Source organism: Aulonocara stuartgranti, assembly GCF_965226115.1.
Source record: "Aulonocara stuartgranti genome assembly, chromosome: 17".
In the NCBI taxonomy this organism is placed as follows: domain Eukaryota; kingdom Metazoa; phylum Chordata; class Actinopteri; order Cichliformes; family Cichlidae; genus Aulonocara; species Aulonocara stuartgranti.
In genome coordinates this window covers 22,381,071-22,387,368 of record NC_138953.1, presented here as the reverse complement: position 1 = coordinate 22,387,368, position 6,298 = coordinate 22,381,071, and the positions used below count along the sequence as shown (strand labels likewise).

The 6,298-nt window shown below is 41.8% G+C and overlaps 1 long non-coding RNA gene across 1 annotated transcript; it reads left to right on the top strand.

Moving 5' to 3' along the window:
* Positions 1-3,645: 3,645 nt before the first annotated feature.
* LOC309691927 lies at positions 3,646-5,878 on the top strand. The gene is made up of 3 exons (XR_014272163.1): positions 3,646-3,771; positions 5,425-5,496; positions 5,649-5,878. It is a non-coding gene; the product is annotated as an uncharacterized lncRNA (long non-coding RNA).
* Positions 5,879-6,298: the final 420 nt, after the last annotated feature.

The window sequence follows — 6,298 nt, the reverse complement described above, 5'->3', positions numbered from 1 at the left end:
AGAATCAAACTCCAACAGTGAAGTGTTCTGCCAGTGGTGCATCAAAGGGGTAACAGACTCTGTGAATCAGTGCTCTCACCCTGATGGAATTAAGTTGTTTTTTTGAGCACTGACTTACTCAACACCTCCTGATGTGTAGCACAATGCAAAAAATACCAATTTCGGTTCTGAGTTCATTTCACTTATATTATCTTGGATCTGCTTTCAAAGCTTGCAGTTACCTGTGTCACGGACATCACAGAGCCAATGAGAAAAAGGCAAAATTGTCAGCTTTGCTTTTCAACTGAAGCTTAAGTTTCCCATCTTTTTGCCATTTGCCTGGAGAAGGACACATTCTCAAGTGCTTCTTTGTTCTCATAGCATACTAGCGTGAGAGAGTCCACCAAACAATCCTTGAGCTAACTCCTCATCAGAGAATGGCTTACTGTCCTTTGCAATTTGGTAGAAATTCCCAAAGCTGGGGCCCGTTCTTCGTACGTCGCTTACTACATCCAAGATCAAATGACACATCCAAGATCAAATCATCGCACTAACTCTGAGCTCGCTATTCCGGTTCCCCGAACACACCTGTTGTTGACGATTAGTATAGCTGGATGAAGTAATGTGAGATCACTGGGTGGCCCAACAGGGGCTACGCATCGATAGTAGAAACATTGATCGGCAACCCTTTGATTGGTCGGCGAAAATGTCGAAGGAGCGCGCTCGGTATTCTTCGGCAGCAGAGCAAGAACTCTTGAGTGAGGGATTTCAGGAGTTTCAGAGTCTAATTAAAACGCAAGGGAACACTGCAAAGGCTGCAAAAGCAAGGAGAGAGGGCTGGCAGAAAGTTGCTGACAAATTAAACTCGTAAGTAATTTAATAATAACAATAATAATGGAGTGGATCTATATAGCGCTCTTCAAGGCACCCAAAGCGTTTTACAATGCCACTATTCAGTCACTCTCACATTCACACACTGGTAGCTGTCACAGCTGCCCTGGGACAGACTGACAGAAGCCAGGCTGCCATATTGCGCCATCGGCCCCTCTGGCCAACACCAGTAGGTGGTAGGGTAGATTTATCATATCACACCATATTATCCAATATTATATTACATTATATTATATTACATTATGTTATATTATATCCCCTTTCACATTAGAGCCACAACAGGACCCACTAGAACATGGGAACAAGTAAAAGTGAAATATAAGAATATTCTACAGAATGGTAATATTTATCACTTATATTGCTTTTCGTCTCTTGGACAGAGACCCTGAAATAATCTGTTTGTTTGTTTATAACAGCAACCAAGAAAAGGGGCAGCGCAAAAAAAGACAGGTGGTGGTCCTGCACCCCCTCGTCAACAAGTTGGTTAAGTGAATAATACCCTCACGGGAAAATCGATATCTCTCTATGAGCACACTGTCGCGCTGAGCTAAAGGATCCTGTCTGTCCCGCAATATACGCTGAATTCTGAGGACTCTCCTTATCAATCTTGCACCTTCCGCAATGGGTGGCTCGCGTATACGGACAGGACATGGCTGCAACAGGCTTCCCAAATCCACCTTCGCTTTTATAGCCGTGGTCTCCCATCTTGATTACACGAAGTAAATTGCAATTACTACTCTGAAATCTGAATTACATCTGTAATAATCACATACATGTAATAGAATGTTAATAGTACATTTCCCTTTTTTAGGAAATGACCTGTATGTATCTGTGTGACATCAATAAAAGGATCAAGTGCTGCATTATCTTTAGTTACATTGATGTTATTTATTTATGGTACAACAGTGGTAAAATATCGCTGTTGCTTTCGTATACATGAAGCGGAAATACCTGAGTGGCCGCGATCTAATCCTGTTTACATAAAGTAAACCTGCTCCCGAGCAGGTTTACGCTTACGGCTCTGTTGCTATGACAGCAAGTCCCGGATGGGCTTCGAAGAACCGAACGATCCAGGATCACGCGAAATCGTCAACAATCAAATCCGGCTAACTTACTTAGCGAGGTACGAAGAACGGGCCCCTGGTCTCGACTGCTCCATCCCTGGATGTGTAAACAAGCTTGGTAAAAAGTCCTTGTTGCTTTTATAGCTTTGCAAGCAAAGTTGCAGATGTCCATTCCCACTATGCAAGACTTGGACTTCTCTGTATCCTTAGTCTTGTAATGTTGATTCAAACTGTAATCCTTTAACGCAGTACTATCTTCTCTGCAAACAAAGCACCTCTGACTTCAGTAAACGCATACTTTAAGGTTCACGTCCTCTTAAAAACGCAACATTTTGTATCCATCTTTTTTTTATTTCAGTTTGGAAAAACTGAGCCTGGTTTAAAAAAACAAATGTTGCACAGAAAGGTGTAGTAGTAGTCTGACTTGACTGAACATCAAACAACATCAGTTTATAGCCTTCTAATAGTTACACTAATGGCGAATACCAACATGGCCACCCATCCATCGCCCCGTCACATCCAGCAGTCCTCCTATATATACTTTCAAACCCCACCTTCTCAGTTCAAACTGGTCTATCTATAATCTTTGTAGATACGGAAAAGAATAACAACATTAATTTTCACAAATAACCACAACATAATCAATCATTTTTCAGTAATGGAATATAAAGCAAACATGTCATGTATACACGCAAAATGTATAAGTCATTTCACACTTCCCCTAATTATTTAGAATTTCTACAAATGGTCAACCAATCAAATTCCTACTCTTACCAGCTCACATCCTATCAAAAAAACCCTGCATTTGTGGCAGGCTTCCACTTTATCTGCAAGACAAGACGGCTTCCACAGAGGTTTGACCTGAGTGACTTAAACCAAACATTTTGTTTGTACATTGGTCCACAAAGGAGTGTTTCCTTTTCCTTTGTTTCTTTTGCATTAATTTCATATTAACAGCATTTGTGCGACACCAATGTCTTTGTGACGGGTCAGTTGAGATGCAGATCTGGCTCTAGCGACAAAACCATTGGAGATTTTACAGGCAACTATTTGCCTTCATAAACACGACACGATCAACAATTTAAACAATGAACCAGGTTCATCTCTGAGTTGCTTATTGTAATGCACTAATGATTGAAAACCAATATAAACCTTTATACTTAAATCAGAGTAGACAGTAGTCATCTTCTAATGCTTCCTTTACTCAGCCAGTGTGGAGTTTATCGCCGTTATTATGCAGCTAAAGAATTGCATTGTCATATATTTCATAAAGCCAATTCTGGCCCTTATATATTGGCTTCACAGAAGTTGTTTCCCAGGTGCAAGAACGTTGGGGCAGAGACAGAGTGAGAGTAGACATGAAAGTGATTTTCTCTCTGCACTCCTAATTACTTGTCTTCCTCTATCTCTAAAAATAAATTCATATTTCATAAAGCGTCTTCGCCTCAGCGCACTGCCACCCTACCAAACTGTCTGTACGCCATCCGCTGTCATTTTGATCATGGATATTTAGCAAAAGTAGAAGGAGGAAAAAGAAAAGTATATCTCCCAATTATCTGTGCTGACAGTCGTTGCAGAGCCGTTGACCTCCACCTCCTTGTATCTTAGCAATTTAATTTAACCCTGGCTGTGTGTTGTACGTGCTAATTAGAAAGCATTTCAAAGAGAAACTCACACCAGGAGCAGCAGAGAGAAAGAGACACGGGGAGAAGAAAAAGTGAGACGGAGATGGAGATAAACACTTACACATTGAAAGATGTAATAGCAGTGAGTGTTTTGAAAGAATATCTCAAACGCCTCAATAGCTTCACAGCAAGCTAGAATTGAAAAGAGAAAGGTGAGTAGACCAGCGGATTTTTTTTTTGAGGGGAAGAAAAACTTGTTTTGTCTTTGTGCAGTGATTAAGAAAAAGTGACCCACCGTTTTTTATTACGCTGACCTCAGTTTGTTGATGATCATTATGCAAAACTCTTATGAAATATATCCTCTATTTCCATTTAACCTGACATTAGCCTGGAACACATGGGTAAGTTGTACCACAAGTTAAAATGGAGAGTAAACCGGTTTTGCGAGGGTTTGGTCAGGCAAAGGAGCAGTTAAAACAGAGGATTATAAAAAGTGAAGTATAGCTCGGGTGAATGGGGGGTGGGGGGCTCTCCACATCCAAATCCATTACTGGAGTCTGCAGAGCTGAGAGGGTCCCATCTCCAATTAGCTGTTTCATCTCCAAGTGGAAATGTGACTACAGGGAGATGCTACCCAGCAACATTACCTCCTCTCCAATAACTTACAGTTATCGGGAATGAGCCTGTGTGTGTGTGTGTGTGTGTGTGTGTGTGTGTGTGTGTGTGTGTGTGTGTGTGTGTGTGTGTGTGTATGTGTGTGTGTTTGAGAGAGAGAGAGAGAGGCAGAGAGAGAATCCTCAGCACAGCACTTTTGCTTGTCAGATTGTCCCATTAATAAGCCTTGGCCTTTATTACCACTTAGCAATCTCTATGCACATGTGTGTCTTCCAGCCAATTGTGTTTTCAAGAGTGTGTGTGTTGAGGGGTGGTGTAGGTGGAGCCGTGCACCTCACACGTGCTTCTTCACGTTTCCATCAGGGTGTCGGATAACTTTTTTAAGTCGGATTGCCGTACACATGACTTTGCATTTTCACCGCTGCTTTGAAGTTTTCGAGAGCGTATGTTTGCATCACCTACTGTAAAACTGTGTGTGTGTGTGTGTGTGTGTGTGTGTGTGTGTGTGTGTGTGGCATCGTGTTTGCATGTCTCACTCGCTTATATATTTATTTTCCACCATGGCGTGTACTTTGTTTGCAGGGATTACAGACGGTGGGAGCTCAAGCCTCTTAGCCCCTCACAGGCTGCCACAGCTGCCTGCCACTTCTAATGACACTTCAGACTAAGACTGGCTAAGTCCATAGGCAGGTTTATTAGTTTAGAGAATGCTTGAATGCATACAGCCTCTTTTTGTACGAGTGTGTGTCTGTGTGTGTACTGTATGCGTGTGAGAGAGTGAGTGATTGCTTCGCTCCGGCAGCCCTGACAGGCCTGTAGAGTTTCAGTGAGAGGGATGCTGTACATGGGAAACATAAATGTCTGCCGTGGCATCAACATGTCTTGACATTGCGCGTCAGCATTCAAACAACTCCATTACTTAATGAAGGATGCAAATGTGAATCTGTTTCTCTTTCTCTCCCTGATGACTTGAGCTAGTTTCATATAATAATGCCATTTAATCGTGTCTCATTGTTTGTTTGACAAGGCCTCCCTCGGGTGCCGTTACAGCACTTACTTTGTATTCTCAGCGTGTTCTTTGTGTGCGTCCTTCACCGGGGGAAAAAAAGCAGTTTTGTTTTATTTCCGACGTCGCGCTCAATCTTGCTTTTTTTTTGTGGCTTTTTTACACTGACAAACCCACAAAGCCAGATAAACAGTACAGACGAATGTTTGGCATAATTTCACACTCATTTTGTTTGTAATGACAGGTGTGAAGGCCAGGAGGATTCTGGGAAGGAGGAGGAACTGCTATATGGCTGCTGCCACTGCCGCTGACACAGGTGTTGGTGTTACACATTCCTGTTCCTAAACTGGGCCTTGTGCTCGTATGTGTTTTTAAAGTTACAGCGTGTAAATTTTTCACCGTTAAGTGTCAGTAGATTTCAAATTGCAGTCAGTTGAGTTCTGTTTTCTCACTCCTTCCAATTCAAAGGGAACAATCCCAGCTACAGTGGCTGCTGTAGGACAAGTATGTTGCCCCACATACGTAAAACTTTGTGAAAGGATACAATGCAGGTCAGTGAAGCTCACTTTTGACAGCCATTCTGAGGTTCTTGCTACTGTTAGTGGGTGTTGCTGTTAGTGAAACATTAGCGGGCATAATGTTAGCCTAAAACCAGCTGTTATTTCAATCATCGAACATCTTAATGACTCCAATTCGGGTTTGCACCCTATGCAATTCGGATTTCGCACTCTTCATTCAACTGAAACGGCTGTCTGTGTTTTTGTTGAGAGAGTGAAATCTTACTTAGACCAGAGCAGTTATGTTGCAGCTGTTTTTCTTGATTTCAAGCGTGCATTTGACACTGTGAATCATCTTAAGCTCTTGTCTAGACTGTCAACATCTAACTTTAGTAATCACACTGTTAAATGGATACAGTCTTATCTATCAGATAGAAAACAATGCGTGCAAATAAAGAATAGCAAGTCACCCTATCTTTACTGTACGCAAGGTGTCCCTCAGGGTTCAATTCTAGGCCCCCTTTTATTTTCACTTTATGTAAATGACTTGCCCAATGTATGCAAAAATGTGGACACGATTATGTATGTTGATGATACAGTAATTTTTACACAAGCCAAAAC